The following is an 11,377-nucleotide window of genomic DNA, read 5'->3' on the forward strand; positions in this document are numbered from 1 at the left end:
CCGATACGTTTGGGTCACTCTCCTGGACCCTCTAAAACCTTTCTCTCACTCAACTGGGTCTCTTGGACCATAACAGAAAAAAGAAGTCAAGCCTCGGACTCGCCGAGTCGCAAGAATGAATCGCCGAGTCGATACAGTCCCAAGTCTATTCCTTCGATTTCTGGTGTACAACTCTTGTCCAAAAGATAGATCTAGGCCCCTAAACTCGATCTACCATGTAAAGTTACGAACTTTACGTGCATGCATGGGACTTTGAGCCAAAAAGGCTCTAAAAGAGGCTCTTAAGTTGCATGGGGGATTCCATGGGTGCAAAAGCAGCCCTTTTCTGCCTTGTAACTCTTCCATGGGCCTAGATCCGAAGCCTCAACCCCCAACCATGCTTGCAATCATGGGTGGTTACCAAGAATGGCTTATAAAAGCCCTAAATCTCCCCAAAAAGGGATCAAACGAATAAGCAAGCAAGATACAGACTTTATACCTTTCAAACACTGCAAATGATGCACCAAACTCGAATCCTTCAGTCTCCTCTTGATCCTTCTATGCTCTTCCTTCTTCCTTGTGATCAAAACCCACAAAATCACTCAAAAGCCTTAGATCTTGCACCAAAACACTTAGGGTTTGCTATGGAGGGTTTCTGGGAGCATAAAGGGGAGATGGAGGCTGTATAAGGTTGTTTAAATAGGGTGCAAACCCTCAGATTAGGGTTTTGTCCAGACAGAGCCTACTCGTCGAGTCTAGGACCCGACTCGACGAGTCCCATACTTAAATCCCGCGTCTCATCCTGCTTCTACTCGGTGAGTTGGGCCTTCAACTCGCCGAGTCCCAGGCCAAAAATGCAAAATTACTTAAATAAAATACATACCAGGAACTAGGTGCTACAGTTTAAATCCTCAAAATAGCTTCATATTAGTGACTTAGTCCATAAAGTTGTCAACTTGGAACCTTTGCATGGTCCAAAAGGACCCAATCATGATTTCAAGCCTTCTAACTCCATAAAGAGGCCAAGATGCAAGATTTTACCTTAAGACCTTTGTCTAAACTTCCAGATCTCATTCAAAGGGACTTCTCAAGTCATAATGTTTCCAACTTTATGACGTAGCATAACTCAATGGGACCCAAACCAAAACCCTAAGTCCCCAAACTTCATCAAATAACTACCAAATCATACATGGAAGGTCTACACCCATCAAGATCCAAACGTTATGACTCCATAACCTCAACAAGGACCAAATATGAAACTCAAAGGTTCTGGAGTAACTTCGACTCACAAGAACCACCTCAAAGGGACCAAAACCATAACCAAAAACCAACTAGCTAGATCTACATGAAGGAGTTGTCAAGGTTGAAACTTTATACCTCTAGAAGATAGATCTAGGTGCACAAAGCTTGGATACAAAAGCTCCAGGTCAAGCAATGACTCTTCAAGAAGTTCCTTCTTCCTCCTCAAGCACCAAAATACTCATAATTCACTTTAAAGCTCAAGAATCACTCAAATGGAGGCTAGGGTTTTGTTCTTAGGGTTGGAGAGGATGGAGGTTGAAGAATGGAAGAGGTTTGGGTCCATAATGATGCTTATAAAGGGACCAAACCCTAAAAACGAGCTTTTGAATCTGCGCAGCGAACGCATTGCGTTCCCAACAAGGTCCGCGTCCAATTTCCTTCTTGAACGCCATGTGTTCTTATTGGGTACGCAATGCGTACCCGTTTTGGCCCAAAACCCCTTAAACTTCAAATGGTCATAAGTTTTGCATCCCTGATCCGTTTTCGACATTCTTTATATCCACGAAAAGGTAACGAGAAGCCCTACACTTCTATCAACTTTATTTAGCCGGAAAACCAACCGAAATAAAATCTAAAATTCATAAAGGCCCGAACCAACGCCTTTGCCAATACCCTTGGGCTCCGAAACACAAACCGAAAACTCGGATCATCCAAACTACATCATCCACATACAATGAGCCCAAACTCAGTTCCTCAAGGGTTCTAAGTCTGCTAATACCCACTCCTTGATCCTCATTCTGCAATGGTGAACGATTCGAAACAGGGCGTTACAGATGTAGGGCTAAGTAACAATATGGTCGGCGTTATCGATGATATTATGGAGGAGCTGATCGAAAGCGATACCAAACTCGACGAAGGGACTTGGATATTGCAGGTAGAAGTTTCGATGATGATTTTCTAAATCTTTTAGAGGAATTGTAAAAAGAATTATATATTGGTTGTACCTATTTTTCATCGCTCAACGTTTCTATCAAAGCTAATGCATATCAAGGTGAACAAAAAAATGGACTAATAGTTCATTTGACCAACTGTTGCAATTGTTTCAATAAACAATTGAAAAGGAAACAAAGTCCCCCTTCATACTATGTAGCCAAAAAGAATATATGAAATACTAGTTTGGGCTATGAATTGATACATGTGTGCAAAAACAATTGTTCTCTATTTGGAAAGAACATAAGTTTTGCAAAGTTGTCATGTCTGTCATGAAAGTTGGTTGGTCAATAAAAACACAAAGACCAAGATAATTTGTGTATGGTATGTTGTTAATTTTGGTAATTAATAGGAAGTTTGGTATCTAATTTGGTTTATGTTTATTAGTATTTTGGTATGTTGAAATTGGATGTTATTATGTTGAAATTAAGCATACGATCACGTGAATGCTATTATAAAAAAACAAACAGAGATATAACAAGAAACTTGCAAATTGGTTTCGATCGTTTTCACAACATGGTGGGGATGACGAGGATATCGGGACTGATTATGAGGAGAACAATTGGCCCGAAGACGGCGGAGACGACGAGGATGACTAGGTAGCTTATGTTTAGTATTATATTTTGTTAATGGTGTACGTTTGTTAACGACTTTAATATCTTATGGATTTTATATTAAGTATTTTATAAGAAAATGTGGATTTTGCATTTGTATAATTTGTATCTTGTTTTTATAAATTTTAATAATAATTTAAATATTGTTTATATAGATTAGCTGCAATATTTAAAAAAAACTAGTTTTAGCGGCGACAGGTGGTATCGGTGACATCAATACCAGCGATACGAAGCATTGCTAATGACATAGAGGATTGTTGAAGAAAGGTAGTCCTGATGATATCAATACCGACGATAAAAGGGTTTTAATGAAGTATTATTAGCGGCGACATGTCGTCGGTAATACAATTAGCAACGACATTGGGGGCCTTTAGCGGCAACAATTAGTAACTCTTTTATTTTTTGTAGTTGTAATTACACATGTCCATCCCCTTTTTCTAACATAGAATATGTCATAAACATAAGCTGAAACATATATCAATTTTTTAATTTTCAGGTCAAGCTATTTATGATTAAGCCCAGAAAAAGTAACATTTTAATTTTTAACACAAAACAACAACATATTTTTCTTTTTAACACAAAACAAAAAGATATCTTTTTTTATTTTAAAACAGCCACATGTTTTTATTTCTAACAAGACACGTGTAACATCCCAAAAATATGAGGTAAAAATTTCATTTTTAATTCAACCAATGCATTAACTATCTTTGAGTCAACATTTAATATTTTTTTTTCTAATATTCAAAAGTACTTTATAAGAAAACAGTTATCAGAGTATAATCCCAAAATCATCATAATGAGGAAACATAGGTGGATGCGTCGCGATCAAGTCGGACTCTTCCCTTCGAAGCAGAAGTACGTGAAACATAAATTGAAAACCATAAACAGAAAAATTAGTGAGTTCCCCAAAATACCACATACCATACATGAAAAACACATACTGGGCCTGCCCTACATCGGGCCCCACCCGACAACGAGTCTCACTTGGCCGCGGGCCTGCCCGACATCGAGCCCCGCTCGGTTTACAGATCTGTCAATCACCAGGCCCCTCCTGACACCGGACCCCGTCTGATACACATATAAACATATAAACATATAATCATACTAACACATGCGATAATCACAAAGATAAGAGCATACCATACAATCATCGGGCCTCGCCCGACATCAAGCGGGTATACATACCACTACATATACATGCAAGAGTCACACAAACATCTAACATCCTACATAATAAACCATGGGCCGGCATTGGTGCCTTCGACCCGCTAAACATAGTGAGGAAACTCACCTCTGAATCTGAACAATAGCTGATGAGGTCCCGACTCCGAATCTTAACTCTAACCGATGCCTAACCATCAAACAGAGCAATTCTCAAACATAATCGAGAATACCCAAAATACCCCCATGGGTCAAACTAGGTCAAATGGTTAAAAAGTCAAGAAGATCCAACTCAGGTGACTACCACGTCATGGTAGCCCTTTACCACGTCGCGGTGTCAAAGACGACAAGATAGTCGCGACCAGCCCCGCCAGCACATCGTAGTGGCCTTGCCACGCCGTGGCAGGGTTTTCAGCAGTTTAACGCATTCAGCCATTTTCTTCGATTCTAATGGGTCTCCAACTCACATCTGGTCCATAATAGGGTCTAGATGGATAAAGTTTCCAACTTAATCCAATAGAACCTTCCAAAGTGTATAGATCTTAACTTTAAGGTCCAAAACACTACATGGCTTAAGCAATAATCATAAGGTTACTTGATCAAAAGCTCCAAAAGAGTCTCCAACACAAAACACATCAAAATAATTGGTGTTTTTCCAGACATGCATGTCCAATGCATGTCTTGAACTCTAATTAGGCCAAAATAGGGCAAAAAGGCCAAGATTCCATGCATGGCCTCAAAACTCAAGTCTAATTCAGATCCAAAGAGTCAAATGCTCCAAATAGCCTGGAGATTCATAAAGTTGCAAGCTTTATGAATTTCAACATTCCAAACCAACAAGGCATACAGAAAAGTGGACAAAATCCAAAGATCTAACAACTAACTCATCAAGATAAAGACTTTATACCTCCTTGAGATGCTTGAGGAAGATAAACTCCTGGATCTACATTGCTATGGACTCCCAATATGACCATCCACCACCTTCTTCCTTAACAAGCACCAAACACCCACACTTGAGGCTAAAAACTCACAAAAGGGATCTAGGGTTTGCAAGGGACGATTTGGAGAGATGGAGACTGATGTGAGGGAGGCTATGAGAGGTTAAAAGGTTTAAATAAGGTTTAACTTTTAAAATTTATGGTTTTCTCCAACAGCCGCCTCCACGTTGTGGCAAGAATCACCATGCCATGGTGGGTCATTAAACTCTCGCGAGCAAAAGGTTATCGCCACGTCGTGGTGAGGCTTCAACACGTCGTGGCCTTCAAAAAAATATCATACTCAGTCGAAAATAATTTTCTACCTAGAATCAAGTGTTAGAACACGACAACATATTTTTATTTTTAACTAGAAACAATAACGTATTTGTATTTTTCAACTTAAAACAACAATGCACTTATGTTAGCAGCATATTTTTATTTTTAACCCGATACACCAACATATTTTATTTTTACACGTCACATCGGGTACTTATATTTTTATATCTTTAAACCGAGTAACAACAAAGAACAAAACACAATTGTAGATATAGTAAACAAAAACAGCACCAACATACCTCTAAATTATAATATCACCGATTAAATATGGAGAAATAGAAAAATCGAGAGAAAAATAACCTCCACCGAGCAACCTACACACAAAAGGCCTTTCGGAGTACTTGTAACGAGAACCATTCGTGGTTGACATGGCAAGGTGGTAAGAATATGAAGAGCACCCCGTATCATTGTTATGGATTGTGGTGATGAGGTGGAGTGATGGACAGTGGTCACGACAATAATTAACCACACTTAATCATATTCTTTCTCTTTCTATCTCTTTCTACCTCTCCACATTTTAAACAATTATAACATATTTGTTTTATTTAAATAATTAAAAAAATAAGAGGGATATAGTGATGTAGAGTGATGAGTATACCATCTTACAGCATCCATAATGGTGAGTTCAATTGGATGGTTGAATGAGGTGGCAAATCTAGTTCTCATTCAATGGATGAAACGCTAGCATAGTGAGATCCACCTTGGAATTCAATGGATTTGGAGTTCAATGGCCATTGAACTCTTCAATGGTAAAAATGAATGTTTTCTAATCTTAAATACATACTATAAATTAGCTTTTGTAACTTTCTATTGAACTCTCTAGAGTTCAATGCATTGTAGAAAAAAAATCGATAGAGTTGTATGGAATGTAGAAAAATGATGTGTCAATCCATTGAACTTTATAGAGTTCAATGCATTGTAGATGCCCTTAATATAGTTATGTGAAGTAATGAGGTGGCAATGATGTGGTGTCCACTACATTTATGATTACCGTGGGTAGTCTAGAATAGTGGTTGATGTAGGAATTTAAGGAGTAGTGGCACTACTTTTTTTTTTCACTCAACATATACTTGTATTTGCTAGAGTGAGCATGATAAAATAAAACAAAGAGTAAGAATGTAGAATTGAAGCTACAACCAAAAATCTATTTGTGCTTTTGAACCGGAGAAAATATTGAGTTTAGAGAGCTAGCATGCTAACTGAATAAACCACTTAATGCTTTTTTTATTAATTCGCAAAAAATATTTATATAAGTGGTTGCATGTTAATACAAAATAATAATATTTTTCTAACATTACCGGCTCACCGCACATACATTTTTAGATGTCTTAAAGATAATTAACAAACTCTTTGTCCTTATGAAGAATGGCCATTTCTTCTTCTGGCAGATGCACATGTGCTGTAATATCATTTCCAGATGGAGTATCCATCAAAATGATAGTATTCTCATCCACATTTGGAATTCTTAGTAGAACTTCCTGTGGCTTGCCCCACCCAAAATCCACTTCGTAAAATGGAACCCTACACACGCTTGAACTATAATAAATGTCACTCTGTAAGGTGGAGAATGTGTTTAGCAACTTTTCAACTACTTCTTGCTCATCTCTCATTCCTTCAAGACCCATTTTTGCCTTCCTTACCTCAGAAATCACCTCACTCAACCTGATTTCACCAAATTCCTCCATCTTTGCTATCGCTAACGTGAATAAGTTTCCTGCTGCTGTTTCAGGATAGTTTTCAACAAACTTGTTCCTCATGTTCGTAGCTACAGACAAGTTTGATGGTTTCAAAGAATCTGACTTTGTTGCGGCTGCACTCACTGCGTGTTTAAATATTAAAGACGTCAACACTTCAACTCGAGAAGGGTTCGTTGGAGCTTTTCCGGTGGCAGCAACCTTCTTCTTCAGCTCATTTAGTTTTGAATTAGGAAACACAAATATCCTTGTAGCATACTTTACTTTATCCAAGTCCTTAATAATGAACTTAGGCAACCTAACGTTATTACTTGTGGAGGATGAGGTGAAAGATGGATTTACTGGTGGCTGACAACGTGTAACTGTAGCCCAATGGTTGATGAAGTTGGCAAAGGTGGCTCCATCAGCAAGCTTGTGCGACATGGACACAGCCACTGCTGCTCCACCACCAGCAAAATGGTTCAGCTGGACATCGAGCAACTTAGGGCAAGAAGCACGAACAGTACAGCTGAGACCATAAGGAAAGAGTTGGTCTAGGGTTTCGTTTTGCTCCTTCTTGTGAATGAAGTCGTCGATGGGGCTATAATTAAAAGCTTCAAGGAATTCTACCCCTTGGTCGTTGCAGTTGATGTAAGGTAAAAAACGGGTTGGAATTCTACCGGCGAAGGGGTAATACTGTGTTAAGCACTGTGATAAGGATGCTTTAAGACGTTGGTGTCAACAGTTTTGTAGTTCCGGTAGAAAAGAACAAATGGCGTGTGCATGTCAGGAGCAAACTGATCAAGCAACGAAAGATTATGAGTTTTCAGGTGCGGAGGTGTTGGGGAAGATGGTCTAATGGTTTCCTAAGATATGATTGTGTGAAGTTGCCTAATTTTTGCAAATGTTTGGAGCTTTTGCTTGATTTTGTTCATTATGGACAAGATTGCAAGTAGTATGCCGAATGCCGATGTAAACATTTATACCACACTGAAGTTGGATTTTAATAATTTTAAACTTTGGCAAGTTGGATTTTAATAAATAAAAGAAGAAGCGCACAAGGATTTAATTAATTATATATATATATATATATATATATATATATATATATATATATATATATATATATATATATATATATATATAAACTTAGCCTAAAAGATGAATAGTGAACTCTGCTACAGTTTGGCAAAAAGGCCCCCTATTTATGGGTTTCGCTGCAATTTGGGTTCGTTTTTTGTAAGCGGGCATTTTATGAAATTATATACATTCTTTATACACGTGTTGTTCATTTATCGTGGTCTCCATCCCTTCTGGATTCTTCTTCTCGGTATTGCGACTCATCTTTGAACTACGTCTCTTCCACTGATTTTGGTCTGTAATCGAATGCTTACACACTTGCTTCCACCCCCTTCAACTGCTTTCGTCTACGTCTTCTGTGTTCCATCGTCGGATCCACTGTGGATCGTTTTGGGATTTTAGGGCTTTCAAAGCAAAAGGTTCCAGCAACAACGAATGTTAGGTTACGAGACCTCATACCTGTTTTCCATGCTTCTACAGGTTTGTTGCCAATTCTTTATTCATCACTTCGTCAATCACCATATATCGCTGATTTCGGTTCTCTTTGACAACCCACCTCCGGTGACAACTTTGTGATGATGTTGGGCCCTTAGCTGTTTCTGGTGCCGGTGGGTCATCATCAGCTGTACCGGTTGCCCCTGTTCCTCTCCGACGAAGAGCAAAATAGAAGATTTAGGGCTTTTTTGTGGAGAGTCGATTTCCACAGTCAGTAGAAGAGGACGACGGAGAAAACCGATTCCACTCTACGAAGAGATGAGGTATGTAGTATATTCGGTGGATCCTTCCCACCGCCTTCTTATCAAATATCTTTAGTCATTCAGAAGTTTTTTCCGCTCAACAGATTGCGCATCGCCAGTCTATTTCCGGCGACCCAATCAAGTAAGTTTCGAATTCAATAAACATATTGTCGAACAGCTGGTGTGCGTAAGCTGAAATAACTGGACTGAGTGCTTGCTACTGGTTTCCGTTCTTTTACTTTTTAGGGTTGCTTTACCGGATGGGCCTGTGAAGGAGGGGAAGAAATGGGAAACAACTCCTTTCGATATAGCCAAGGAGGTATCCAAGAGCTTAGCGTCAGCGTCAGATGCTTTCATTTCTCAGGTGGATGGAGTGCTTTGGGACATGTCAAGACCCTTGGAAGGTGATTGTCAGCTCAAAATATTCACTTTTGATAGTGATGAGGGTCGTCACACATTTTCGCATTCAAGTGCTCATATTCTTGGCTACGTATTGAACTAAAGACGAATCTGTTTTACTGGGAATGATTTTTGTGTATAACGTGGATGCTGAATTCACTTGTATACATTGTTTTCAGCTCATTACAGGCCCTTGAAATGTTTGTGCACTACTAGATCTCTCTTTCCCCCCATGCGACATCGACATGACCATGTTCAACTTTAGTTGTATCTTGTATGATCACTAAGCCATTTTCATTGACTATGCTGCAGATTTTCAGAGTCGTGGCCTACACATCAAGACTTAAAATCTATTGGTATGCTTCTCTACATATTGGAGTGTGTCACAGAGACATCAAAATCTTTTGGTATGCTTCTCTCCTGAGATATAAATCATAACATTGGTTGATTAATTATTTAGTCCATGTCATGTCCGTGCATCATTTGTTTAACATTTAAATTTGCACCGGTGTCTGTCCTTGACAGGTGGGAGGGTCTTTCAGATTCAATTCGGTCTACTAGAGGCTACACCTTTTTTTATGGATCTAATAAACATCGCATTTGTACAACCTGAAAGCATGTCTCTGTTGTAATTTCAGCCTCTTTTCCCTGGTGAGAGTGGAGTCGGCCAGGTAGTGGAAATCATAAAGGTACGTACTTGTGATTTTTTAAATTATTGTTCTTTGATATTTGTTATTGAGATTTGTGTTCAAGCTGAAATTATGTGCACAATACATAGTTGGGGATTATGTAAACTAAACTGAGGTGTAACACACATTTGCCGCCTTGCAACATCAAATGTTTATTATATAGTATATGATATGATCCAGCAATCAGCTTTAACTAAAAGGGTTTTTCTTTCCTTGGTTTTCTTGCATTTTGTGGAGCGTGAAACTAACTTGTAGGCTTAGTTTTTTCTGAAAACATGTTGATTACGTTTTGTTGCTGATATTGGGAATTCGGGATATCATTTCTCTTGGTTGCTATGGTTTATAATCTCTGTGAAAGCCTTGATAAATAGATAAGTCATGTACGTATGTGTCTTTGTGCAGAATTTGGTGAAGAAGCTTAAAGATGTCTGATTTGTACAAACAATACGCTGAGAGGCTTCTACAATCTGGTGAAGTTTATCGTTGCTTTTGCTTAAATGAGGTAAGTGCCCTCGAACTTGACAGATGTGTGTACCTCATGTATATATGAGAAAAAGAGTTATCACAAGGAACTCCATATACTTACAGATTTTGTGTCCCTAAAGAAGAAGTTTAAAAATTAACGGCTTGAGTAGAGGAGAGGTAATTAATTTTTATACAAAAATTAATTTAATAACTTTTTAGACATTAAAAATTTGATATTGTTTAATGATGTTGTGTAAAGGTTAGCTGGAATCTAGACACACTTGGCGATTTTGAACACTTGTGCTTCAGGGCAGAAGAACACTTACCTAATACAGTAAGGCAAGCATTGATATATAAGGTAGTTTTATTTTAATATTAATAAAATTTTCATATACAAAGGGAGTTTATTCATAAGTGCTACTGAACACAAAGAGCAAATTCTGTATTTCAGTCAACAAGTGAATATTTTCTTATTATTATTTTTTTCGATTAATAAATTATGAAAAATGATATATATATATATATATATATATATATATATATATATATATATATATATTATTTGTTTTTTCTATTTCAGGATCTTAGGGAGCTTTTCAGTATCCGAAAACAGGGTTTTGATGTTTCTTTAACTCAACAACAGTTGCATGAAGAGCATGATTGTGAACACAAAATGTTTGTACTATGTAATTCATTAAAAATAAGGTTTTTTTAATGTGATTTGAAATATTAAATTTCTTCAGAACAATTTCTTTTGTTATAGGGATGCATCTGTTAAAGATCACACAGCTTTTTTTGAGTCTCTTGGTATAGCTGGACTTAGTAACCACAGTTTGCTTTTCTCAAAAACTGCTCCAGTCCCTGTTGTGCAAGATGAAGAACTAACAAGGTGATATATCTATCCTTTTTACCCTTCAAGGGCATTTTAGTAAATTCACATTTTTGAATTTTTGTTTAAGTTCTCTTAATTGTTTTTAGGATTAGGCAATCAACTTATGTGGGAAACTCATCTTCTTACAACTCACGTGAACCAGA

General features: G+C 37.8%; 1 long non-coding RNA gene and 1 pseudogene across 1 annotated transcript; one reads left to right on the plus strand and one right to left on the minus strand.

Moving 5' to 3' along the window:
* Positions 1-6,627: 6,627 nt before the first annotated feature.
* LOC145113765 (akuammiline synthase 1-like) lies at positions 6,628-7,907 on the minus strand (annotated as a pseudogene).
* A 354-nt stretch (positions 7,908-8,261) lies between these two features.
* Positions 8,262-11,018, plus strand: LOC145110948 (uncharacterized). The gene is made up of 10 exons (XR_013710129.1): positions 8,262-8,532; positions 8,646-8,810; positions 8,894-8,931; positions 9,036-9,193; positions 9,501-9,595; positions 9,714-9,877; positions 10,280-10,379; positions 10,466-10,519; positions 10,602-10,676; positions 10,923-11,018. It is a non-coding gene; the product is annotated as an uncharacterized LOC145110948 (long non-coding RNA).
* The last annotated feature ends 359 nt before the right edge of the window (positions 11,019-11,377 follow it).

This window comes from Lactuca virosa, chromosome 5, assembly GCF_052849685.1.
Source record: "Lactuca virosa cultivar CGN04683 chromosome 5, Lactuca_virosa_CGN04683_v6, whole genome shotgun sequence".
Taxonomy (NCBI): Eukaryota; Viridiplantae; Streptophyta; class Magnoliopsida; order Asterales; family Asteraceae; genus Lactuca; species Lactuca virosa.